Source organism: Arachis hypogaea, chromosome 2 (assembly GCF_003086295.3).
Source record: "Arachis hypogaea cultivar Tifrunner chromosome 2, arahy.Tifrunner.gnm2.J5K5, whole genome shotgun sequence".
NCBI lineage: Eukaryota > Viridiplantae > Streptophyta > Magnoliopsida > Fabales > Fabaceae > Arachis > Arachis hypogaea.
Genome location: NC_092037.1, coordinates 33,565,268 through 33,578,914, shown reverse-complemented (window position 1 = coordinate 33,578,914; position 13,647 = coordinate 33,565,268). Strand labels below are relative to the sequence as shown.

Below are 13,647 nucleotides of genomic sequence, written 5' to 3'. Positions count from 1 at the left end.
TTAGCTGAGGCATTAGAGCAGATGCCTCTGTATACCAAGTTCTTGAAGGAGCTCATCAACAAGAAAAGAAGTTGGCTGGAGAAGGAAACCGTGCTACTCACTGAAGAATGTAGTGCTGTGATTCAAAAGGGAATCCCACCAAAGCTTAAAGATCCAGGGAGCTTTGTAGTTTCATGCACCATAGGCAAAATGACATTAGACAAAGCTCTTTGTGATCTTGGAGCTAGTATCAACTTAATGCCCCTATCCATGATGAGGAAGCTTGCTATAGAAGAACTCAAACCCACCAGGATGTCATTAGTTATGGCTGATAGATCAATCAAGACACCTAATGGAATTGTGGAGAATCTATTAGTGAAGGTTGGGGAGTTTATCTTCCCTGCGGACTTTGTAATCTTGGACGTTGAAGAGGAAGGAAACAATTTGATCATATTGGGAAGACCATTTCTAGCAACCGCAAGAGCTATCATCGACGTGGAAAAGGGAGAAATGATCTTCAGAGTGCACAATGAGCAAATGGTCATAAATGTCTTCAGATCAATGCAACATCTCCCTGAGCAAGAGGATTACTTGAGAGTGGATATGATAGAAAGTTTAGTGGAAGAAATGTTGGAAGATACTCATCATGATCAAGAAGAGGAAAGGGATCAATACACAACAGAGGAACAGGCAGCCGAGATCTCTATTGAACAAGAGGAGAAACAAAACAAGAAAGAAGAAGGACCAAAACAGGAACTGAAGCCGTTACCCACTCACCTCAAATATGCATTCCTTGGCACATCAGAGAGTTTTCCAGTGATCATCAATTCTACCTTGACTAAAGAAGAAGAGGGAGAACTTCTTGGTGTACTTAAAGCTCACAGGGATGCTTTAGGATGGACCATTGACGACCTAAAAGGCATCAGCTCTGCGTTGTGTATGCATAAGATCCTCTTGGAGGACAATTCCAAACCAGTGGTTCAACCTCAGAGGAGGCTAAATCCTACAATGAAGGAAATTGTCCAAAAGGAAGTAATAAAATTGTGGAATGCAGGGATAATCTATCCTATCTCTGATAGCTCATGGATAAGCCCAGTTCAAGTGGTGCCAAACAAGGGTGGGATGACAGTCATTGTTAATGAGAAGAATGAACTCATTCCCACAAGAACTGTGACAGAATGGAGGATGTGTATTGATTATAGGAGGCTGAATGATGCCACACGCAAAGATCACTTCCCTCTCCCCTTCATTGACCAAATGCTTGAAAGATTGGTTGGCCATGCCTATTACTGCTTCCTAGATGGATATTCTGGGTATAATCAGATAGTGGTAGATCCAAAGGACCAGGAAACGACCTCCTTCACATGTCCATTTGGAGTCTTCGCCTATAGAAGGATGCCATTTGGGCTGTGTAATGCTCCAGCCACCTTTCAAAGGTGTATGCTTTCCATTTTCTCAGATATGGTTGAAAATTTTTTAGAAGTTTTCATGGACGATTTCTCTGTTTTTGGTGACAATTTCAATGCTTGCTTGCATCATCTTACCCTTGTCTTGAAACGGTGCTAAGAAACTAATTTGGTTTTAAATTGGGAGAAGTGTCATTTCATAGTGCCTGAAGGAATTGTTCTTGGTCACAAAGTTTCAAGAAAAGGGATAGAGGTTGACAAAGCAAAAGTAGAGATCATAGAGAAGTTTTCCCCACCAACTAATGTGAAATCTGTTAGAAGTTTCTTGGGGCATGCAGGATTTTATAGAAGGTTTATCAAGGATTTTTCAAAAATAGCCAAACCTTTAAGTAATTTGTTGATGATTGATAATCCTTTTGTTTTTTATGAAAGTTGCCAACATGCCTTTGAAACTTTAAAAAGCAGACTCACAACAGCACCAATCATCACACCCCTAGATTGGGAACTACCTTTTGAACTCATGTGTGATGCAAGTGATACTGCAATTGGTGCTGTGTTGGGGCAAAAGAAAGGAAACTTGCATCATGTCATATATTATGCAAGTAAAGTGTTGAATGATGCTCAAAAGAATTACACCACAACAGAGAAAGAGTTATTGGCTGTAGTTTATGCATTTGATAAGTTTAGATCATACTTGATAGGGTCCAAAATTGTAGTTTATACTGACCATGCTGCCCTTAAGTATTTAATGTCAAAACAGGATGCTAAACCAAGATTTATCAGGTGGATATTACTCCTACAAGAGTTTGATATTGAAATAAAGGACAGGAAGGGCACCAAAAATCAAGTTGATGATCATTTATCGAGGCTGCCACAAGAAACAATTTAAGAAGCCTCCCAGCCAGTAAATGAAAACTTTCCAGATGAACACCTTTTACAGATTCAACAAGCACCTTGGTTTGCTGACATAGGAAACTACAAAGTGGAAAGGAAGATACCTCAAGAATTCTCCAAGCAACAAGTAAAGAAGCTAATCAATGAAGCAAAGAATTTCTTGTGGGATGAACCCTTCTTGTTCAAGAGATGTGCTGATGGAGTAATTAGGAGGTGTGTCCCTGAAAATGAAATGAGAGACATATTGTGGCACTGTCATGGCTCAGCCTATGGTGGACACTTTAGACCAGAAAGAACAGCTGCAAAGATACTGCAGAGTGGCTTCTATTGGCCAACTATTTTCAAGGATGCCAGAGAGTTCGTTCACTAATGTAATGAATGCCAAAGAGCTGGGGGATTGACAAGAAGGAATGAGATGCCTCAAAATTTTATTCTGGAAGTGGAGTTATTTGATTTATGGGGCATTGATTTCATGGGACCCTTTCCACCTCATATTCTTTCAGATATATATTGGTAGCAGTGGAGTATGTCTCAAAGTGGGTGGAAGCCATAGCCACAACCACCTGTGATGCACAAATTGTCCTTCAATTCCTTAAGAAGCACATTTTCACTAGATATGGAGTGCCCAAGGGTCTTGTTAGTGATGGTGGTGATCATTTTTGCAACAAATAGATAGAGAAACTCCTCCATAAATATGGAGTCATTCATAAAGTAGCCACACCATATCACCCTCAGACTAATGGCCAGACTGAATTAGCAAATAGGGAGTTGAAGAGGATCTTAGAGAAGACAGTAGGAAGTACAAGAAAAGATTGGGCTAGGAAGATGGAAGATGCACTCTAGGCATACAGGATAGCTTTCAAAACTCCCATTGGGAAGTCCCCCTTTTAGCTATTGTATGACAAATCTTGTCACCTCTCTGTAGAGCTTAAACACAAAGCTTTTTGGGCTACTAGACTCCTAAATCTTGATTCTCAAGTAGCAGGGGAAAAAAGGTTGTTGCAACTAAATGAGCTGGATGAATTTAGGCTAGAGGCCTATGAAAATGCTAAAATATACAAGGAAAAAGCCAAGAAGTGACATGACAGGAAGATCTTGAAGAAAGAATTCAAACCAGGACAGCAAGTACTCCTGTACAACTCACGGCTCAAGATTTTCCTTGGCAAGCTTAAGTCTAAGTGGACTGGTCCATATTTGGTGACCAAGGTTTTCCCTTATAGAAACCTTGAATTACTAGATGAAGCAACAAAGAGTCTCTTCACAGCAAATGGTCACAGAGCAAAGCTGTACTTAGGAGGACAATGGGACAAGGAAAAGGAGGTTCAGAACCTAAGCTAAGCAAGAATGAAGGATATCAAGCTAGTGACAATAAAGAAGCGCTTGTTGGGAGGCAACCCAACCTGAGGTAGTTTTCTTTTCATAGCTTTTTCAATAAAAAAGTTGAATAATTGGTATGTATTGCTAGGAGCTAAGTTTGGTGTTCCACACCAAAACAAATTAAGAGAGAATGAAGCATTCTAAGTTTGGTGTTCCACCAAAATTTTATCTAAAAGCACAATCTCACTTTCTATATAATGCTAGCTCCAATGCAATCAGACAAATCATTTAACCATTAGGCTGTTTTCTAGCTTTTAGCTCCATAACCTTTAGCAAGGCCAAGAGAATTCATAATTGGTTAACTTGTTGCATCAGAGGCAGTGGCAAGGAATTAAGTTTGGTGTTCCCACACCAAAATAAATCCAAAAGACACACTCAATTCATGCATACTAACCATTCACTTAAGGGCTTGAGAAGTAAGCAACTTTTGAGAATTATGCAGGAAACTAGCCAACATTTGAAGACAATTTGCATTATGACTCAAAAGGGATACAACAGGAGGAAGCATGAAAAGCTACAACCCAAAAAGATTGTGTCTGCACTTAATCCTTGTTGTTGAAGTACTTTAAATTGGGAATTCTTGTATGTTTTGCTAAAGTGTTCATTTGGTTGCAAGTGGAATTGTTTGTCAAGAATGCTGATTTGCATAATGCTTGTTATCCATCATTTAGCTTTGAATTTTGTTTTGTTTCCTATATGCTTGAATAAAAGAGAAATGTTTGAATTAAGAAATAAATATCCAATGTTGCATAAGTTAGAATAGAAGTTAGTGGTGGTAATTGTTGATTTAATGCATTACTCATGAAATAAATGCTGCATAATGTCATTTCCATTAAAGTGTGAACTAGCTTGCTATCATAAGTGCTCATATCAGTAAGGATCCCTTGATAACAAAATAAGACAGAAAAAAAAGGAAGAAGAAAAAAAACCAAAAGTGGGAAAGAAAAACAAAGAATAAGGCTAGGCACCAATAGCTTGGACCCTAGGACACATGCCTGTGGTGTTTTTGTGCTGGGATATGCTTGGACAAGTAAGTTCTAAGGAGTATTTCAAAACTTGGCCACTTAGATCAACTGATTTGGGATGGTCAACTGAAAGTCCACAATAAAGAGCAACATAGTTACAAAGCACTTAGTTATCCAAAGAGATGCTGGGCATCAATGATCCTAGGAGGAAAAGAGTGAGCCATGTGTCTGTGGTGAAGAAATGTTGAGCAAAAATAAAGCCAAAGGTTGCTGCAACATTTGCCACCAAGCCTTCAATGAATAATAAGCTCTTTAAGCAAAACAAGGAAAGAAAAGTAAGCAAGGGAACAAGCAAAAAAAAATGAAGCCTTATAGCAGCAAGTTTAGTAAGCCTTTAAGGGAATGTTCCTTATGTAACAGCAAGCAATAATTGAGTTGTCATTGTCTGCATAAAAACCCGCATGAACCAAGTTCAACTATGTGCTTAATAAGGATATGCATACCTCTCTGTTTCATTACATTCCCTCTTAATTTTAATGCTTGCTTGGGGACAAGCAAGATTTAAGTTTGGTATTGTGATGACAAGTCATCATATGCTAGCTTTGCAAGCATTTTTCACTTGTTTCATTAGTTTTTATGCACTTTCTTGCATTGTAAGTAAGTAATTTGGAGTGGATTTGCATGGTTTTATCGAATCAATCAACCACCCTTTAATTGATACTAAATCATGAGGTTTAAGCTAAATTTAATTAGTTTTTGAATGATTTATAAACCTTGTGAATTTGGTGATACTTTGATTGGTTGTTTTGATTACTTGTAGGTGAAGAAAAAGAAAAAAAACAAGAAAGCGTGGCCTAAGAAGCGTGGCCCAAGGAAGAGAAAAATGTGGCAAAAGCAACAAGGAAGCGTGGCATATTAAATGAGGAAGCCATAGCGCTCTCTCCAAGAGCACAATGCTCTCCAAGGGAGCACAAAAATGAACCAAGGAAGCAAGGCTTGGATGCTGCGCTCTCCTTGAGAGCTGAGCATTATTTTGAACCAAGAAAGAAAGGGGAGAAGCACAATGCTCCGCTCTTGCCAAGAGCATTATCCGGCTCCTCCCAAAAATTAATTCAAAGAAAAAGCTTGCCAATGCTTGCCACAAGGTTCGAACCAAGAACCTAAGGAAAGGAAGGAAGCGCTACTACAAAGCTTGGCAAAGGAAAAATATACAAAATGGCTCAGCAAGGATTCGAACCAAGGCACTCCCACTCAAGGCATGCGCTAGCTTGGTTTCCTTGCAAAGAAAATTGGCCAGTAATGCATTCCCAAGGATTCAAACCTAGAGCCTCACCCTTGAAGCATGGATGCTGTGCTCTCAAGAAGAGCTGAGCGCTACTCTTCAAGCAATTTGCCACGGTCCAGGAAAATTTGGTGCGCACACAAGGCAACGCAAGCAAGGGATGCTGCGCTCTCCTTGAGAGCTGAGCATCAACAAGCCTAGCACGCTACAAAGGGTCAAGGAAATGAAGCCCAATGCTGCGCTCTCACCAAGAGCTGAGCACACTACTGGGAGGTGCACCATGGGCTGAAAATTGAACAAAAAATCCAAATTAATTCATTTCTCCACCAAATTTTAGAGCCCACCCAAATTCTTAGATCCAAATTAGGAAGTGTATAAATAGGTGTTAGTTAGATGTAGAAAGGAGACTTACTTTTTCATTTTTTACTTTTTGACTTTTTGAAATTGTAATTGGAGATTTGGATCATTTTGCTTTCTGTTTTGAATTCTGCTTGCTCTTTTGGAAATTTCTGCTTGAATTGGAAGGAGAATTGAGTTCTTCTCCTTTGGGCATTCTCGTTTCATTCTCTGCAAAGCTTGCTTGAGACTTGGGTGTGAAGAATTGAGGAAATTTTGTCTCAATCTCACCTTAAGATCTCTTTGTTTCTTTTTCTGCATAATTCAAGTTTCCTTACTGATTTTCATCTTTCCTTTTACTTTGAATTGTTTTCTGAATTGGATCAAGGAAGGTAGTGAGATCTAGACTTGGTTTTCTAGTCTCTTGACCCCTGAGATCTGCAATTCCTTTTCTGTTAATCTGCTGAGGCTTCTTCAAGCCAACCCACCTTGCTGTTTAAGACTTACTTCAGTCAATTCATCTTTTACTCTTCTGTTCATTGCAATTTACTTTTCTTTGTTTAGATCTTGCAATCCCATCTCCCTAAGCCCTTTGATATTCAAGCAGTTTACATTTCTTGCACTCTAAGTTTCTGCAATTTACATTTCTTGCACTTTAAGTTACTGTCATTTACTTTTCTTGTTCATTAAGACTCAGCACTTTAATTTCTTTAGTTCCTTAATTTACTGCAATTTTCCCTCTCCCTTTATAATTCATGCAATTTAATTTTTGTCAACCACAAATCACTCAAATCAACTCTTGTTTGCTTGACTAAATCAACCATTAAACTAAAATTGCTCAATCCTTCAATCCCTGTGGGATCGACCTCACTCATGTAAGTTATTATTACTTGATGCGACCCGGTACACTTGCCGGTGATTTTTGTGTTGGATCATTTTCCATGCATCAGAGAGATTCATCTCAAGGGTCCATAGCTCAGTAGTAGAGCATTTGACTGTACATCAAGAGAGCCCACTCATGGACCTCAACAAGAGCATGAGGAATTCCCTTATCAAGAAATCCCTGAGATACCTCAGGAGATACACTTTCCTCCACACAATTATTGGGAGCAACTAAGGATAGGAGCACCAAAATCACTAGGGATCAAGCAACAGAGGCAAAGAAGAGACATAGAGAAGCTCAAGAGCATCTTTGGTTACTCAAGAGGAAGACGCTACCCTCACTAAAGTGGACTCATTCCTTAATATCCTCGCTCTTATTTTTCTATTTTTTGATTTTTGAGCTTCATGTTTGTCTATGTTTGTGTCTTTATTACATGATCATTAGTGTCTAGTAACTATGTCTTAAGGCTATGAATAATTCCATGAATCCTTCACCTTTCTTAAATGAAAAATATTTTTAATTCAAAAGAACAAGAAGTACATGAGTTTCGAATTCATCATTGAAATTAGTTTAATTATATTGATGTGGTGACAATACTTTTTGTTTTCTGAATGAATGCTTGAACAGTGCATATTTTTTATCTTGTTGTTTATGAATGTTAAAATTGTTGGCTCTTGAAAGAATGATGAAAAAGAAAAATGTTATTGATGATCTGAAAAATCATAAAATTGATTTTTGAAGTAAGAAAAAGCAGCAAAGAACAAAGCTTGCGAAAAAAAAGTGGCGAAAAAATATAAAAGAAAAAGAAAAAGTAAGCAGAAAAAGCCAATAGCCCTTAAAACCAAAAGGCAAGGGTAAAAAGGATCCAAGTCTTTGAGCATCAATGGATAGGAGGGACCAAAGAAATAAAATCCAGGCCTAAGCGGCTAAATCAAGTTGTCCCTAACCATGTGCTTGTGGCATGCAGGTCCAAGTGAAAAGTTTGAGACTAAGTGGTTAAAGTCGTGATCCAAAGCAAAAAGAGTGTGCTTAAGAGCTCTGGACATCTCTAACTGGGGACTTTAGCAAAGCTGAATCACAATCTGAAAAGGTTCACCCAGTCATGTGTCTGTGGCATTTATGTATCCGGTGGTAATACTGGAAAACAAAGTGCTTAGGGTCACGGCCAAGACTCATAAAAGTAGCTATGTTCAAGAATCAACATACTTAACTAGGAGAATCAATAACACTATCTGAACTCTGAGTTCTTATATTATGCCAATCATTCTAAACTTCAAAGGATAAAGTGAAATGCCAAAACTGTTCAGAAGTAAAAAGTTACAAGTCCCGCTCATCTAATTAGAACTAATATTCATTGATATTTTGGGATTTATAGTATATTCTCTTCTTTTTATCCTTTGATTTTCAGTTGCTTGGGGACAAGCAACAATTTAAGTTTGGTGTTGTGATGAGCAGATAATTTATATGCTTTTTGGCATTGTTTTTAGGTAGTTTTTAGTAGGATCTAGCTACTTTTAGGGATGTTTTTATTAGTTTTTATGTAAAATTCATATTTCTGGACTTTACTATGAGTTTGTGTGTTTTTTTGTGATTTCAGTTATTTTCTGGCTGAAATTGAGAGACCTGAGCAAAAATCTTATTCAGGCTGAAAAAGGACTGCTGATGCTGTTGGATTCTGACCTCCCTACACTCAAAATGGATTTTCTGGAGCTACAGAACTCCAAATAGCGCGCTCTCAATTGCGTTAGACATCCAGGGCTTTCCAGCAATATATAATAGTCCATACTTTATTCGAGCTTAGATGACGAAATCTGGCGTTCAATGCCAGTCCCATGCTACATTCTGGAGTAAAACGCCAAAAACACGTCACAAACCAGAGTTAAATGCAAAACACACGTTACAACTTGGCGTTTAACCCCAAGAGAAGCCTCTGCACGTGTAAAGCTCAAGTTCAGCCCAAGCACACACCAAAGTGAGCCCTGGGAGTAGATTTCTGCACTTAAACTTATTTCTGTAAACCCTAATAGCTAAGTTTAGTATAAATAGAACTTTTTACTATTGTACTAGGCGTCTTTTGACCATTCGGTCTTTTGATCATTTTGGGGAGCTGGTCATTCGGCCATGCCTGGACCATCACTTATGTATTTCCAACGGTGGAGTTTCTATATGTAACGACCCAACTTCCAGAACGTCATGATTGTACCGAAAGTAAGGCGTTACCAACCTGCTTTCCTTTATTAACTATTTACTATCGAGCCTTTACTTCGATATCACGATTCAGTTTTATAGAAAATTCCAAAAAAAATTTGTTTTTATTAATTGAAGTCATATTAAAGAATCAACAAGCAATAATAATCACATAGTTATTAATAATAATAAATATTATACAAAAGAATTTAAGTAAAACTCAGATACAACTTCTATCCCTCTCCCTCTGCATAAAATAAAAACTAAAGCTAAAAAGGCGAGGGAATTCTATGAAAGAAACTCAAGTTATAAACTTAACATAAATAAGTTCTATAATCGCCCGCAGCTTCAAACTGTGTCTTCGAACCTGTGTCACTGAAAGGATGGAAGATTTTGGGGTGAGAACAAACCACACGTTCTCAGTAGGGAATGGAAATGTCGTAAAAGTAATGATTAACATGCAAATAATTAACTTTGCTTAATAAACCATCTTTGTCAACCCCTTTGAAAATACTTTTCAATCTTACTTTAGATAAATAATTGCTTTCTTTAAATTCCTAAACCCAAAACAGATTTCACTCACAAAATTTATCATATTAAATATCTTTCAGCCACAAATGAAAATGATTCTCAGTCACAACAAACAGTTATTAATCATCCCTATACATTCACAAACTACTAGCACAAGAAGAAACTCAATTCAACACACAAACAAATCACAATATAACAAGCAACACAATCACAGAGAAGTAATACAAGCAAACACAATCAAATGCAAATGCACAACCACTATGATGCATGTCTATCCTAAGCAGGTCATGAGCTCACGTATCGGTTTACACCCTGCAGCCCGGCGTTACCTTGGAACAAGTCCCAGATATGGTTTCCCTTTGTGTCCTTAGTGCATATGTGTCGGTGGTAAGAATACCACTCCTTCGTAACTACCGGCAGTCGGCGCAAAACTCGACCCCATAATATACGCACAAGGGAAAACAGTGATCCTCAGTTTGTGGGCGTCCCCGAGATCAATTCACACACAAAACAGAGATCTTCAGTTCGTGGGTTATTCCCCGAGATCAATACACAATAACATAACAATCTTCAGTTCGTGGGTTATACCCGAGATCAATACACAGCAAATAATGATCTTCAGTTCGTAGGTTATACCCGAGATCAATACACAGCAAATAATGATCTTCAGTTCGTGGGTTATACCCGAAATCAACATACAACAATTCATGGGTTATTCCCGCAATCAATGATTATTAGTCCATGGGTTTTTCCCGCATATAAAACAAATATCAATTTATAGGTTTTCCCGAGATCAATGATCATTCAGTTCGTGGGTACTTCCCGATTTTAACCAATTATCACTTCGTGGGCTTTTCCCCGTAGTTAAACAACTAACAGTTCGTGGGGTTTTTCCGCCTTTTATCACTTTTCATTATCCTTTCTAAAATGCAACAATCCACATATCAATTCGTCATTCTCTCTTTCCCTTTGAGTTCTTAATATTTTTCTTTAAACCTTTCTTAACTTTCTCAGGCATTTATCCATAAAAATCTTAACCATCAAGCCGGTCATAATCTCTACTTTAGCAATCTTGACCCAAGCCAACTTTAAAACTACTTTTCAGTTTAGTCCTCTATCAAAAGAGTCAAGAAAATCATTTATTTTAAATTTATTAAACACCTTTCAAAATATAACCTCTCATTAGAAGTAATCAAATAAAACTTTTTCTCAAGTTTACTAACTTTCCAAATACTCAAAAATCATCCCTCTTTACTATTCAAATTCAAATATTATTATTTCACCAAACTTCTAAAAAGATAATCCTTTATTTCAAACCTAAAACATAACTCTTTTCATATTAAATCAACTCAAAACATATTTCTTTCTATTCTTAATAAATCAACTCAAAATGGAATCCTTTTTGTAATAAATCCAGCTTAAACATAATATTTTTTCTCAATAAATAAAACTGAAAAACATAATTCATTTCTTTTCTTAGTAAATTAAAACCAAATAATATAATTTTCCAAATCCTACTCTTTTAAAATAACATTTCAGACAGAACCTCAGACTTTATAAAATTTCGACAACATCTCCTCTAAAACTCGGACTTAGCCACCCTTACGGGTTCCCTCTTTCTCCACAAATCACCAGCCCTTTTCCCAACAATTTTTAAACAGGTAATTCTCAATCAATCATACATTCACAATTCATAATATTTAACAAATCAATCATACTCCACAATTCCAACTAATCCATCAATCCAACTCCAATCTCATCAATTCATATTTACTTTTCACATATCATAGAATCCTTTCAAAATTAAACTCCATCAACTAGTAATCCCAAAAATCAGCCTTTCATAATTCTAAATTATTTTAATGTCATTTACTCTTTAGCAAACTTACTATTTAATTTTAAAAGTCAAATTTGAAGAGAATGATTTGGTAATAAAACTTCAATCTTTTAACTGTTCTCAAACTTAATTCTAATTAATCATAAATCAACTTTAGCAACCATCAAAGCCAATTCCAATCAGTCGTTGTCAGTATCACAGCCATTCCATTACATCAGATAACTAAAAACAACAAGAAGCACTTATTCTTAATAATCAGAATACAGCCACAACTTAGCCAGAATTAATCTTACCAATTAATCAATCACTCACAGCAACAGAACCAGTCACAATCACAGCCTTAATCTAAACTCCATTCATCAATTATCAAAACGTCAGATTTTTAATAATTAGCTCAACATTTTTCAGTTTAATAAGTAACATTAAATAAATCATTCACAGCCCCATTTCAACTAATTTCAACCCGTCACAAGTCCATTTCACAGCCGTTCCAATATACTAAAATTCCAATTCAATATCAAACAATTCAAAATAACTCACTCAAGATCAAAATCTCAACCAACTCATCACAAAAAAATCAGTAATTCAAAATACAATTCACAATCGCATCTAATTTCACTTATAATTTAAAGTCATCACAACCGCATCCAATTCTAATTTCATAATTCACAATAATCACAATAGCTAACTATTCTCAAACACATGTCAAGCAATTCACATCAATTAATCAATTCTTAACCACTGTTAACTATTTGCAATTATCCAATTAACCTTGTAGGCATTCTAAATTGAAAACGTTTGATTTTAAAAATAAGTCCCCTACCTCAGTGTCGCGTTAACAATGCAATCAAACCAAACAACAGCCTTAATAACATTTTTTTTATGAGTTCCCTTCCTCCGGCAACAACACAGCAGCTCCAAACCTACGTAGCAGCATCAGAATCATCAAGGGCAGCTCCGACATTGGTTCCCAGCGACTCCAACGGCAATACCCACGGCGGCAGAGATTCAGGTAACTACGAAAATCAAAAGCAGAGGAAGAACAGAGGACAACCGTGAGCATGGACAAGGATGAATTACATCAGAATCAAAACAGCAACTTCGGCAGTCTCAATTAGTACCAGCGGCAGACTTCTTTCACGGTGGCAGAGCCCTCACGGTGGTGGCTGTGGATCGGTGGCGACGGCGGCGTGAAACACAGCTTCGTCTCTTCTCAGTGGTGACTCTGACTCTCGCGTTTCTCTCTGCTGGCCCTCGATGGCGACGGCTCTAAGGGAGACGACAAGCAAGGATGGCGGTGGCTCCTCATACGACAACGCGCGCAACGGATCTAGCGGCGGTGGGAACAGCCGAGGCGACAGCGACGCGGGCTCCACGGAGGTCACGATGGCTGGACCGCGCAGCGCTGCACCTTGCGTGGATGAGGACGACAGTGACGGCGAAGACCCCCCAGTGGCGGCTCTGGCGACTGAATGGTGGCTGCTTGTATCACACTCTGATTTCCTCTCTCTCTCCCTGTCTGATTCTGTTTCAGCATTAGGTTTAGGAAGAAAGGGGGTGGGGACTGCGTTTAGAAGCTTGGGAAATTAAAAAATTAAGAGTTAGAGTTTCTTAATTTAGGAAATTAGGGTTTTTAGGTTTGATTTGGGAATTAGGGTTAGAAATTAAGATTTTATAAGAAAATATGAATAGATATGAATAGATATTTTGATAAAATTGGAGGGTAGAATAATTTTAAAACCAAATATATTATATTAAAAATATTTAAAAACATTATTTATCAACATATTAATAAGTTTAATTAATTATTTTTAATTTAAATTATAAAATAAATATATTAATCACATATTTATAAAATATAGTTTAAACTCAATATTAATTATTCAAATTAAATGATATATCTTTTTACTATTTTTCTATTTTCGAAATTTTAATTTCAATTTATAAAATAACTAATTATAATAAAAATT

The 13,647-nt window shown here is 37.1% G+C and overlaps 1 long non-coding RNA gene across 1 annotated transcript; it reads right to left on the bottom strand.

The window, feature by feature from the left end:
- Nucleotides 1-9,466: 9,466 nt before the first annotated feature.
- LOC140178970 (uncharacterized) lies at nt 9,467-13,363 on the bottom strand. The gene is made up of 3 exons (XR_011872228.1): nt 12,799-13,363; nt 12,501-12,693; nt 9,467-9,684 (listed from the first exon to the last, which is right to left on the bottom strand). It is a non-coding gene; the product is annotated as an uncharacterized lncRNA (long non-coding RNA).
- Between the last annotated feature and the right edge of the window lie 284 nt (nt 13,364-13,647).